We start from the raw sequence: 14229 nt of genomic DNA, 5'->3' as shown, positions 1-14229 counted from the left end.
AGCAAGCACCAGCAGAACAGTAACTAGTATCATCCAAGAACTTACAACCATCCCCAAAGATTCAAGCAGCATTCAAGCCTACTGGCACTCAACATGCCGCCCGACACGTTTTTGGGATTTTTGAAGTCACACGCACCACCGGATAAGCCCCTTACCCTGTGTCCCCCGTCAACCCCCGCCACCCACAAGCCACCAATCACACAACCTTTGGCCCATTCTCTCACTGACGGCATCTGTGTAGGGTGCTTGTTCTTCAAAGGGAAATACTTATTCCCGGTTCGACTTTTTGTAATTCCTTCTGCGTGTGCCAAAAATTTCATGGAGCATTGTGGAGGTGACGAATCTGATTTTTCTGGAATGTGTGAATAAACGTTAATTTATTTCATATTCTGTTGCCCCGGCGTACATTATAAAAATTTGAACACCTCCCGCCCATGGAATGTCATGTTCAATATGGGATTTATATGTATGTGTTACCGGGTTTTACATTAAAACAGAGAAACGGTCAGTCGGAAAACGTTTAGTCTGGTTACCACATTTGCATCCGTCATCATTTTATATTCCTTCAGTGACTACTTTTGAAATTAGTTTTAAGGCACATTTACACTATGTACCTACATAGATAGATATCTCTATACATATATACATATGTAGAATTTCCTATGCGCAGAAAAGGACTGGAAACAAATGATGATACATTTTAGTGACTTTTCCATTCATAATATAATAGGATATATCGTCTTGTTATTTTCTTAGCGAAACACGATAAGAAAAATGTAATAAGTATTACCGAACATGTTATTTTAATCAATCAATTTTATATAGTCATCAAACAAGCTTAGAAAATATATAATACATATATAATTTTTATATATTTTTATTTTATAATGTATACCCTGTGAATTGAGAGAAGGCTGTTACTGCCGTGAGAAGGTGAGAAAAGATGTGAGTTCCAATCGGCTGGCTAATTGACTAAATCTGTTAATATATTTTTTCGTGCTGAGGCTATAAAATGAAAAATGTACTCGTACTGTCCATTATATTTTCATTAGGCGTGTGTCGACAACAATGTTGATGGGCGGAACATTGCTGAAACAAAAACAGCCGGCACTAACACAACTCTCGATGTTTTGCGATCTCTTCTAATACCTGAGCCTGTTAAGAATGCCCAAGTTGGCTCACAAAAAGTCGTCAGCCACAGATTCCCTCGCAGTCGAAGAGTCGAACAAAAACCGAGCATGGGACAGACAACAATTGAAGAGAAGAGCAAAAGGACGAGAGTGTAATTTAGCTTAGATAACAAAGAATCGGAGAGACAAGACCAAAACCAAAACCAAAAAAAAAAACCGCAGCCGATGCCGACAAGGTTTTGTAACGAACAAAGGAGGTCAAAGTTGCTACACTAAACAGACGAACAAATACGAGTGCTTGGCCTGCCGGCCGACTCCCGTCCCATCCAAGAGTTTGTTAGACAAATAGAAGAGCACGAACATTTTGACAGTCAACCCTACTTAGGGGTGCCTGCCCTGTGCTATACGCTGCGCTGAGCCTACCCTTGAAGTAAACAATTAAATAAAATGATGCATTGTGTGTGGATTTGCGCTTGAATAAAACTGCATGGTCCCGCCGTTGTGGTTGTTGTTTTTGTTTTTAAAGGGCGCGATATATCTTTGTATGTAATACATATGTACACACTCGTATGTAAGTTATACATATGTACACATTTGAAGAGATAATATTAACATATACATATGTATGTTAACAACTACATCGAATAACTATGTAAATATATTTGATTGTATGTGCATAAAAACTGGCAGGCTTGGCGAAAAGAGAAAATAGTAAAACAATCTCAAATTATGATACCTGTAAAATACGTACATAGATATGAAGTATTTCTTTTGGGTTCGGCATATCGTTGGCAAGAACAATTATTCAGCCAAACAGAAACTTGTTGTGACGGGACAATAAATCCAAATACTTCGTTATCATCGAAAAGTGGGATAGACTCAATAAAAACTCGACAAAAATCAATATACTTTTACATCCCACATCACTAATCTTCAAAAAAATAAACTGATTTTTTTGGTTAACGGTTTTCTGAAAGCATTTTCATAATGGAATATGTATAGAAATTTTTCTTTTTGATATTTCTAACGAACGTTTATATTATAATTAAAACTAAAAGTTATCTCATCTCATTGATATAGACTTAAAATCACTCTTCCTGTAGGGGAAAATTATTGATAGCGTCCAATTACAGTGATAAAGTCGGCAGTACTTGTTGGATGCGACCGGGACGACCTGGACCTGGACAGGGGCTGGGTTGTGAACAGCACAGCTCAGCAAAGCGCTGGCTGGCAGCAGCACGCGTTTCGTATTATTTGCCGGATGCGGAAATATTATTTTAAATAACTGCGTACCATCACGAAGGACAAATCAAGGCAGGGCAAGGCGCAAAGCAAGGCATGGAAAGTTAATGCGCCGGCTGTGGGTTATTCAAGGGACTGGATCTGAGGGTACATCGATATCATCGTATCGTTCTTAACTGCTATTGCGCTTATTAAGTGGCATTGGTATGAGGTAAGAGGAGAGGGCGAGTGTGAGTGAGCGTGTGCACGGGAAATTAACAAAGGAGCGTGCAGAATCTGATTCGTAATATTTGCTTACCAAAAGCTACCATCGTTTATTAATTTATTGTTCGAGTTTATAGAATCGTATCGTGCGTTCCTCCCAAAAATACCTCTGAACTGCAGTGGAGAAGAAGACAGAGGATTGCCTTGATAATGAATTTATTACTTCTCAGATATAAATCGTATCAGTTTATACTTACACTTGTCAAGTTTTGAGTTATATAAGAAATGAGATTATACATTTTAATTCGTTCCCTTACTAAGAGAAAGTCAGAGTCAGCCGAGTCCTTATATTTTACGAGTCGGAGTGGTAAATTGTTCAAACTAAGTAATTAGGCAGTCTTGACGGTGAGTGCGCCCGCGAAAGTTTTCCAGCCGGTACTCAGTTTGTATATACATATGTAATCTTATGATTTAAGTATGTAGCTTATCTAATATGTATATTTTTTCATTCCATCTATCCCGTCTACTTAATAAATGATATTACCCTAGCTATTTTCATACCGCACCTTACGATACATCCTTCTCTGTCTCTCTCTTCCCACCCCCAATTAATATTTTGAAATTTAGTGTGATATCACAGGAGTCTGAACAAAAAGGTTGCTCTACCTCTTATGGTTTCTGAAAGCTAGGCGACAAACGAGACAGATATGGCTGTATTGGGTCAGCTTTAGTTAATCAAGAATTTACTTTATGGGGTCGGTAGCGCTTTCTGTTTAATACATGGAAATATAAAAAGGAAGCTGCTGAAAAAATGGAACCATTCTTTTCGATTTGTATAGACACAATATACAATATATTGATAAAATTAAATTAGATCTTGGTTTTTTGCTAATTATTCTTAAATTTATTTTTTATATATTTCTTTAATTTATTTTGTGTTTTTTAAATTATGTTTTGCTATTGTGACAGAATAGCTGATTTAATTCCAATTTTAATTCTCTAAGATGAAGTGTTTAAAAACATATAATATACCCTGTATAAAAATATCTTATTTAGAACTGTACCGCGCCGACAATCAGGGTACCGCAAGTAAGAAAGTGATAATTTGAAGAAAAATATTGATTCAGTAAGTTTTTGATGTTAAAGGGTTAACTATGTACTAATGTGAGAGGAAAAAAATGACGATTCCCAAAGGACGAATCAAAGAAGCATACCCTTAAGTTAAGGCGTCGTTTGATTTTTACAAGCCGTGCTGTACGGTATACGAATTTTAGCAATTTAGTTTATAACAATGAGTGGGAACGAATGGGTATTACAACTGAGCCATTGTCGCTCCGTGGCGTGGCGTTGCGTTGACAACGCCAAGCGGCAAAGTGGCCAGCCAGCCAGTATGGGCGTTTAAATCTCTATTTACTGCACCTCGTATCCAGCTGTGAGTCGTGAGGGTGGGGTTGTGGTGGTGGCTGTTTTTGAATAGTACTGACGTTTTACATCATCATCAGCATCGACACACGGCCCGGCCCTCGTTCTTATCCTCTTCCTCGTTTGTAATCGTTCCTTTAGCACAGCCAACGTCACCGTCACCGCCTGCTGTTGCCAGCAAACTCGAAAGGCCAACAGCCGCTCTGCCACGTGTCGCTGACAAACTGCTTAAACACGCCATTGATGAATTCAAATACGCCTGGTTTTTGGACCTGGGTCGTTCCTCTCCCTGTTCATGTGCTCGACAAATTACACTCTTTGCGGCATTTTGCGCTTTTAACAATTTTATTGTTATCGATCGGTGGTCTGGTCGCCTGGCTGCCAATTACCAAGTGGTGGACCAGACAAGCACCAATTGTGCATCAATCCGACAGGCGGGTAAAGATCTGACGGAGAGGAACCTTAACTTTGACTGCCACGGGAAATCTGAAAAAAGCTAACGTCGCGACGGCGAAATTATCATTGCGGTTTTTAGGATGTACCTTAAACAAATGTATATGGACGACGGAGAAAACCTTTGCGTTCGTTTTGCTCGGCCTTGGCTTGACTTGACCCTATACCATCGACCATTCAAGTATGTACATAAACACTTACGTTTAGAAAAACATGTAGATATAAACGTGTAAAAAGGGATTAGTAGGTAGGTGGTGGTGGTTAGCAAAGCTAAGCCCAGTTGAATTTAGGTTTGCGTCAAATGAAGGATTACAAGAGCTGTTACTGTAAATGTCAATTTCCAATTTACCTTAAATATAAAGGCTCAACCCTTTGCATTTGAAAATCTTTTTCATTTTCATTTAATTGTCCTTTGTGATCGAAAATTCGCAACTGATGGTTCTCGAGATGACTTAAATGGAGTACAATCTATGCACCTAGAAAATAATGGAAAAAGGGCATGTGCTTGTTACGAATAGTACACTATACGTCTGTACACAAAGACCGACGGGCAGACTGGCAAGATGCCTGGAGCAACTCGCCTGACTTCTGATCCTTAGCAAGAATATACATACATACATATGTATGTATTTAGAGTCGAGCACCTGTCCCTCCGGCATTCAATTGACTTGACTGATGGCAAAGATCACATCATCTGGATGTAACTCATGAGAGACCATCACATCATCCATCCATCATTTATAATCATTGAAAAAATGCATCTATCGTATATCCTTTGGTCGGTTGGCTGTGGCCGTTATAATTGATTAAAGTTCACTACCAGATAACTATCATCTATGCTCGTAAGATGTCTTTTGTAATCTTATGCGTAAAAAAGTGTTCACGTACAACATAATAGTGGAGTGGGTCAAGTCGACAATAAGATAACCAGATAGCCACTCACTGGAGGCATGTCGCAACATCTTCAATTAGGTGTATCAGCATGTGAATGCATGTACCTGATACGTAGAGTACTTATGTGTAACAGTAAGAATTAACATAAACGACTATGTTAAATCAATGGGTGATTCAAAATACACATGATGCCTATATCTCGGATAGTATATTAAAGTGTCAAACTCCCTTATGCATTTCCACACTGATTAAGATTGTAAAGAATAATAAATACAAATCGATACATTGGGATCATTATTATAGCGGTAATGAGGGAAAAAAAACTCCAGGCTTAACTCAAATCTTTTTTCCAGTGCAGCTTTGCAGTAAAGGAAAGTTAAGAGTCGCTAAGAGTTGAAGTTGAAAACTGTGGGACTAGTTTTGCATGGAAAAAGCTAGTCTGAGTATATCGAATCAGCAATTGTCGTCTGATGCGCGGATAAATGGAAATAAATCAGTTATATGCCCTGATCAAGAAAATATAGTCTTATGGGGTAATGAGTCGAAAACGAGACACTTTTTACTCTAGAAATATTCGGTATAAAAAAAATTATTATATACATCCATAGATGTAGAATCAGGCTTTTCATATTCAGTTATGATATTTAAATACACATATAAATTTGTGCTTACATTTTTATATGCTTCAACATCCCGGTCCGACGCAAATTTAAATCTTGTCTGTCCCTCGTCATAGGCAGCAAATTAAATTATTGTATAACAAATGTTTCGGCAATTTTCATGAATTCAAAATCATTGAGATGAAATAATGAAAATCCCAAAAAACAATCAAAGGGATATCCAAACCCGAAACTTTACCCCTGGTGCAAGCAGACCCGACCACCCTTCCTGCTTTTCACTACGTTTTTACATCTCTTGCACTACCAATTTCGTTTTCGTTTCGGCACTGCCTGACCCTTTTTGTGTGTTTGACTTACGTTCGGGGTGCTATCGTCTGCGGACGCGTGCGTGTTTGTTGGTGAGCCACACACATTTGCGTCACTTCAGCATTAATATGAAAAGTAGGCGTTTCTCTCTTGATAAAGTTATATTAGCACGCCCAGTTGACCCACCTTCAAGTCCAATCTAGACTTTAGCATGTGGATAGCATAGCATGTGACACAACGATCAATTAGTGTTGGTAGTCGAATCCATAGTGCTATCAGTCAAATATGGTTTCCACCAAAAATAGCAAGTCTAGCCAACTTGTACTTTCAAAGTACAATTCTGCCGCTGCTCTACCGCTGCGATTCTCCCCGACTTATCTTAAAGTCTGGTCGAATGTAACGATTCCGAAGTTGTTGGCGTAACGTAAAGTAATAGTTTGCCTAATACATACATAAATATTTGCATAGGTAATATTAATCTTTTCTATATAGAATCTAGCTCTATATTATATAGTGGTATAATTTTATATTATATATTTATGTTGCATTGCATACTTACAACTATCATATTATAAGGTCCACGCCCACTCCTGTTGTACTTGGATTTTATAAATTGTTCTGTGAGCTGAAATGAACAAATGCGTTGTTTCATTATTTTTACTGCGGATGCAATAATGAACAACACAGAAATCATTTAAGTAACAATACGATGCGCCCCCAGTGAAAGATGAAGACTCAATGCGATGATGACAATTACAATGAGAATTTAGCCGCGGCTGCGGTGGATGGTCGTCGTCATCATCAGGGGCCCAACTGAGCACAACTCGGTTTGGCTTTGTTGTAGCCGGAGCTGCCACTTCACTGGGCAATTAGCCACTCGCCCGGAAAAGGAAAAGGGGAGCTTCAGCAACAGCATCGAGCAAAGCTGCTCAAAATAAATTTGTGAGTTCTGAACGAACCCTAGCCTGAGTTGAGCCTTACCAATAGCCGTATTAACGCCAGACATTTCGCCAGTGCCCGTGTCGTACTGCCGCTTGTTCAATTTCACTGCGAATGGCATCTCCATCTCAGATAGCAGATTGATGGTGCAGACGGCCTTCCCTCGACCCGTCCTGTTCATTATAACAATTCAGTAGACGAGAACAAATCTATAGCAACTATTAACACACGAGTATTATACATACATACATATATACATATATAGTATATGTACATATATACCTTTTTGCCTTAGTTTAAATACTCATAAAGTGGTATGACTATATCGGACATCTTTATAGCGAGCGGCAGTCAGATCGCCATATACTCGCAAAACGTTAGAATTGTACAACGAAATTTTTTTAAATCGAGAAAAACCTTTCGCCCAGTTATAGATATCGTTATACAAAATTCAATGGCATCCACTAAGTACTGGGCATCTGTCTCTCTTTGTCACTGCACCCGACTATATGGCTCGGGTCTGCCTTGTTTTTGTTTTTTTGAGCTCACCTCTCAGTGGCTTGTGTCTTCAATCCAATCCAATCCAATCCAACAAGTGTTGTTGACAGCATCACTTTCCACATTTCATTTTGTGTCATTAATTTTGGAGTCGGAGCAACCGCATTGGGAAAAATAACAGCTGATCCCTCTTGGCTTTGTTTTTTTTTTTCTCTCGACATGCTTGTTCGACTCCTCGACTGGAACTAAATTGTGACATGTGATAAGAATTTTTCAGATAAATCTCGATGCCTCCGCTTCAGCATAGTGGTGGGATCAATATGTTTAATTCTCATTGTCGTTGACATTTCCTTGCCTTTGCTATAACAGAGGTAGCAGAATTCTTTCAAAGTTGAAGTACCTTCATATATACATATGTATATCACCATCAGCAAGCTACTAAAGCTTGTTCTTCTGCTGCACCCCTGCTGCTACTGAAACAATAGCAAACAATAACCCCATTAATATACACATTTCATGGTTATCACAATTTTGCATGGGAATTTCTGCACTTGCCTTGGCTTTGGTCATATTGTTGGTTAGAAGTCGCACTTGAACAGAGAGTGAGGATGACAGGATCGCGACAGCGAAAGAGAAGCAACTATTGACTCTTGAGTTAGATTGGGTGCATAGTTCAGCAGAGTTTTCACACGCGTCGCTTCCACCCTACAAATCAATATAGTATACATTAATTTGCTGTTAACTAACAACTGTTAAAAGCTGTCTTTGAAAAAAGTAAAAATGTAAAAAATTAAATTTACTGAAGCCTTTAGTTTTGGCCCTTTTATTTGGCCCTTATATTTTATTGAATGTAAGATACACTTTTTTGCTTTGGATATTATTACGAATGATCGTCGGAGGGTCGGAAAACGCTATAAAAATAAATTTAAAAAATCGAAACAATGGAAAATTTAGTAGATTCCAAGTCTTCACGTATAAAACTAGTTGTAAAACACAGAGGAGATTAAAAAAATATTAAACTATTTCGTGATCTCTTCAATACTCATACAATTAAACAATTTTTTTTGACCTGACCAAAAATATAGAATGAATTTTTTGACTGATTTTTGAAAACAAGTACATTTCGGCTCAAATTTGTATTTTTTCTTTTGCTTATTATATTCATTAGTTACTTTAATAAGGTTTTTTCCTGATAAAAATACCAAAACTTAACAAAAACAAAAATAGTCACTTGTTTTGTACTGTCAACATTTTACACATGATTCCACATGTCCACATGATTACTACTGTATCGGTAACATATGTATTTATTGTTGGCTGAATAAATTTAAAATTTATATTTTCAAATAGGAATTGGAAATTAAGTTCACTGCTTTCCATCAAAAGCAGCGCAGGCCTGACCTTCCCTTATATCCGATACTAAACGAGGGGGAACGTTGTGAGTTGCTGCGGATACCGTAACTCTACATTTAGAGTATTTACATTTAAAGATGTAGATCCTTAGATGCTATAAGAGCTACATACATAAACAAAATTTAATATCCACACTCATGTGATTTCGCACCGTCACAAGTGGATTTCCAAGGAGCTTTGGCTACTAAATTCGATTGGCATTAGAGTGCGGCCATTTTATAGCGCATTAAATATTATATACGTTTGGGAGATTTTCATATAATACCCGGCAAACGTTGTTTTGCTAGTCGAAGAAATAAATTTTATTTAAAGGCTCGATGAAATGGTTGGCGTTGTTGGTCAATTCCTCTACGTCTGTCGACTATGTTTTCTTGGATTTGTTCACTTGAAATTCGTACTCTTATATCTCGCATGGGTCTAGACTTGATCGTTTGTCGACTCAAAATTGGCCCCTCTGCGTCTTATTGGCATTGCTCAAATATATTAAATTCTTGGGTTATATTACTATATTATGTTTGCTATTGAAATTCTTCTAAATGGATCGACCGATTTTCTTGAAATTTTTATGTGCTTTCGATAGATGTTTTCGCTTTGGAGATGAAACGAATAATGATTTCATAAACAATAATCAAACCCCAGGACCGAATTTTTGTTTCCGCCTACTGGGATTTCATATGTGTAAAAAAAAGTTGTATTCAATTTAATATTTTTATACCCGATACTCAAAATGAGTATCGGACCTGGACCGTTTTATGTCAAAATTTCGCCACACCCCCTTCCGCCCCCGCAAAGGACGAAAATCTGGGGCATCCACAAATCTCAGAGACTATTAACGCTAGAGTAACCAAATTTGCAAAATCTGTTGCATCCACAATATTGCAGGTTAAAGAAAACTAAAAACGCAGAATCATAGATAACGACCATATCTATCAGATTGATGAATCTGGATCAGATCAGACAATTTTTATAGCCAAAAGGAACAAATCAATTTGCAGTGGCTACGCAGCGCCCGACGTCACGCTCTGACTGATTTTCTGTCTCTCTCGCACGCATTCTTTGTCGTGTCGTTTAATATTCGCGGCGACTGCCGGAGGAGAGCCATACTGACTTAGTATCGGGTATAGCTGTAGAGTTGCGGTGTCCGCAGCAACTCACAACGTTCCCCCTTCGTTTATATTAGATATACATATGTATGTACATATATAACATTTTTTTCATCTGTCTCTGTTTTTTAATACTGACAATTAGATTACCAAGCGGATTATCAAGATCAAATAACAATTTAAATTCGTAAAAATTAAACACAATACAATACACCGCAACGTGTCACCAATCTTGCCGTTTTCTGTGAGGACATCGCGGCTCTTTTTGTTGGCCACATCCAGACGTTCTGTTCTACAGCTTGACTACGTTCTTTACCGGGCTGTCGCTATTTTAATTTATATTATTTATAACGCACAATAACGGAAAGGGAAACGACGATCATGAACTTCATACATCCGTTCGTTCCAGCCAGGCTGGCAACGTTGAACATGTGTTCAACATCTGTTTTTTCCAGGTGGCGGCATAGCGCGAATCGAGCACTGTTTGAGAGCAATTGTCTCCTAACTAACTATGTAATGTGCCAGGGTTACACAAAAGTCTAACGGAAGACCGCAATTCCGTAAACTGTGCGCCTGAACAGCGCTGAAAGGGAGAAAAACAACGCCACCTACATGACTTGGTTTGCCCTGCAAATTGCTTGCATGTATGGTACGTGTGTATGTAAGTATAATGGCATGTGAAAAAGTAGATAAGACAACGGAGGTATTACACACTGTCGCTTATGTAAAAAAACGGCCAACAATTTTTCAAGCGCACACATTAGCCCTTCAGGTGCCGTTTTTGTTAATTACATTCAAATTACATGTAGCAAATGTGTAGTTAACGTGTAGTTACCATGTCAAGACATATTAGCAAAATAATATCGATATTGTAATTTTTAAAATACAAAAATACCGAAAATACCGTCAGTATTTTCACGGTATATTTTGGAAATGAGACCGTATATTGTGGTATATTGACCGTTTTCCCACGGCTATGGCACAACGTCAGTAGTATAGTTATTTAATATATTTATTAAAAGTAGTATATTTAATATTTAATAATAATAGTAATAGAATAGTAAATCATATACATATGAAGATATTTTATTAAATTATATGAAAACAAAATTTATTAATAAATAATTATGAAACCAAAAATAAAAATACATACAATTCTTTACATACCGACGGGGAATCGAACCCCGGTCTCTATTTCACTATTTTTAATAGAACATATACATATACAATACATAGAAAATAACAGTTACCAGTGCATTAACAAATCGGTCCTCTTCAGGACCCCCAAAAATTCATAGAGATGAAAATATTTTTATTTATTCAAATTCACATTGACATTATATTATTTCCTAAGGTATATTTCGGAACGGTCGCATTTCCGGAATTTCCAAACTACAGAATCTCCAATCTCCAGCTGAAAAATCAGCTGTTCAGCTAATGACTGACTTTACGACTCAAAACTTCGCCCCGCCCACTTCCGTCCCCATAAAAGACGAAAATCTGTGGCATCCACATTTTTAAAGATACGATAAAACCAAAAACGCAGAATCGTAGAGAACGACCATATCTTTTAGACTGCAGAATCTGAATTGGATCGTATCATTATTATAGCCAGCATCAAGAAAACAATTTAATTTGTTCTCGCCCTGTCTCTCTTAACACACACGTAGCATAACCGGCTTTGCTTACCAAAGCAACCAAATTTTTGATCCACACTCCTGAGACATCGGACCTTGACGAGTTTGTTTCAAAATTTCACCACACACCCTTCCGCCCACGCAAACGACGTAAATCTGGGGGTATCCACAAATCTCAGAGACTATTAACACTGGAGTAACCAAATTTGGTATCCGCACTCCTGTTAGATCTCACTATAAAACGTATATCTCACAATTTCGCCCCAATAGGAATAATACTACTACTACCTACAGTTTTGGAGATTCAAAACAAAAAGCATCTTCCAAGGTATTTTTGAAAATATGAAATGGCGTTTATATATTGCACGTACTGCAAAACCCTGGATTTAAATGCAAAATATTTATAAGATAGAAAATGGTTTATAATACAAAGAGCTAGTCGCATTAATCACAGTTCTTCTCAACTCTATACTTTGAGACCTGCCCACGCTCTAATGAATAATTGTAGATCAAAACGAGGGGGAACGTTGTGAGTTGCTGCGGACACCGCAACTCTAGAGTTATACCCGATACTAAGTCAGTATGGCTCTCCTCCGGCAGAGGCCGCTAATATTAAACGACACGACAAAGAGTGCGTGCGAGAGAGACAGAAAATCAGTCTGAGCGTGACGTCGGGCGCTGCGTAGCCACTGCAAATTGATTTGTTTCCTTTCGCTATAAAAATTATCTGATCTGATCCAGATTCAGCAATCTGATAGATATGGTCGCTATCTATGATTCTGCGTTTTTAGTTTTCTCGAATCTGCAATATTGTGGATGCAACAGATTTTCGTCCTTTGTGGGGGCGGAAGGGGGTGTGGCGAAATTTTGAGATATACGTTTTATAGTGAGATCTAACAGAAGTGCGGATACCAAATTTGGTTACTCTAGCCTTAATAGTCTCTGAGATTTGTGAATATCCCCAGATTTGCATCCTTTGCGGGGGCGGAAGGGGGTGTGGCGAAATTTTGAAACAAACTCGTCTCGGTCTGATATATTAGGAGTGTGGATACCAAATTTGGTTGCTCTAGCTTTTATAGTCTCTGAGATCTAGGCGCTAATGTTTTAGTCTAAGCAAAGCCGCCTATGCTACGTGTGTGTTAGAGAGAGACAGGGCGAGAAAAAATGAAATTGTTTTCTTGATGCTGGCTATAATAGTAATACGATCCAATTCAGATTCTGCAGTCTAAAAGATATGGTCATTCTCTACGATTCTGCGTTTTTGGTTTTCTTGTATCTTTAAAATTGTGGATGCCACAGATTTTCGCCCTTTGTGGGGGCGGAAGTGGGCGGGGCAAAGTTTTGAAATATTTTTGGAGCAGTGACATATCACAGAAGTCTGGATCCAAAACATCGTTGCTCTAGCTCTTATAGTCTTTGAGCATTAGGCGCTGAAGGGGACGGACAGACGGACAGACAGACATGGCTCAATCGACTCGGCTATTGATGCTGATCAAGAATATATATACTTTATGGTGTCGGAAACGATTCCTTCAGGATGTTACACACATCCATTTTCACCACAAATCTAATATACCCCAATACTCATTTTGAGTATCGGGTATAAAAAGTTAATTTTTGTCATATTTTTAATTTTTGTTATACCCGATACTCAAAATGAGTATTGGGGTATATTAGATTTGTGGTAAAAGTGGATGTGTGTAACGTCCATAAGGTATATATATTCTTGATCAGCATCAATAGCCGAGTCGATTGAGCCATGTCTGTCTGTCCGTCTGTCCGTCCGTCCGTCTGTCCGTCTGTCCGTCCCCTTCAGCGCCTAATGCTCAAAGACTATAAGAGCTAGAGCAACGATGTTTTGGATCCAGACTTCTGTGATATGTCACTGCTCCAAAACTATTTCAAAGCTTTTCCCCGCCCACTTCCGCCCCCACAAAGGGCGAAAATCTGTGGCATCCACAATTTCGACGATACGAGAAAACCAAAAACGCAGAATCGTAGAGAATGACCATATCTTATAGACTGCAGAATCTGAACTGGATCGTATTATTATTATAGCCAGCATCAAGAAAACAATTTCATTTTTTCTCGCCCTGTCTCACTCTAACACACACGTAGCATAGGCGGCTTTGCTTAGAGTAAAACATTAGCGCCTAGATCTCAGAGACTATAAAAGCTAGAGAAACCAAATTTGGTATCCACACTCCTAATATATCGGACCGAGACGAGTTTGTTTCAAAATTTCGCCACACCCCCTTCCGCCCCCGCAAAGGATGCAAATCTGGGGATATTCACAAATCTCAGAGACTATTAAAGCTAGAGTAACCAAATTTAGTATCCGCACTCCTGTTAGATCTCACTATAAAAC

The 14229-nt window shown here is 38.3% G+C and overlaps 1 long non-coding RNA gene across 5 annotated transcripts; it reads right to left on the bottom strand.

The window, feature by feature from the left end:
• Positions 1-2797: 2797 nt before the first annotated feature.
• On the bottom strand, positions 2798-8177 carry LOC26532336 (uncharacterized). 5 transcript variants are annotated; one of them, XR_004469637.1, is made up of 4 exons: positions 7253-8177; positions 6831-7196; positions 4801-4927; positions 2798-4494 (listed from the first exon to the last, which is right to left on the bottom strand). It is a non-coding gene; the product is annotated as an uncharacterized lncRNA (long non-coding RNA). The 5 variants fall into 5 exon arrangements; XR_004469634.1 differs by having other exon boundaries at positions 2798-4927; XR_004469635.1 differs by having other exon boundaries at positions 2798-4927; positions 6831-6896.
• Between the last annotated feature and the right edge of the window lie 6052 nt (positions 8178-14229).

The sequence above is a fragment of the Drosophila pseudoobscura genome, chromosome 5 (assembly GCF_009870125.1).
Source record: "Drosophila pseudoobscura strain MV-25-SWS-2005 chromosome 5, UCI_Dpse_MV25, whole genome shotgun sequence".
NCBI lineage: Eukaryota > Metazoa > Arthropoda > Insecta > Diptera > Drosophilidae > Drosophila > Drosophila pseudoobscura.
The sequence above is the reverse complement of the archived record's forward strand: the minus strand, read 5'-3'. Positions and strand labels throughout refer to the sequence as shown.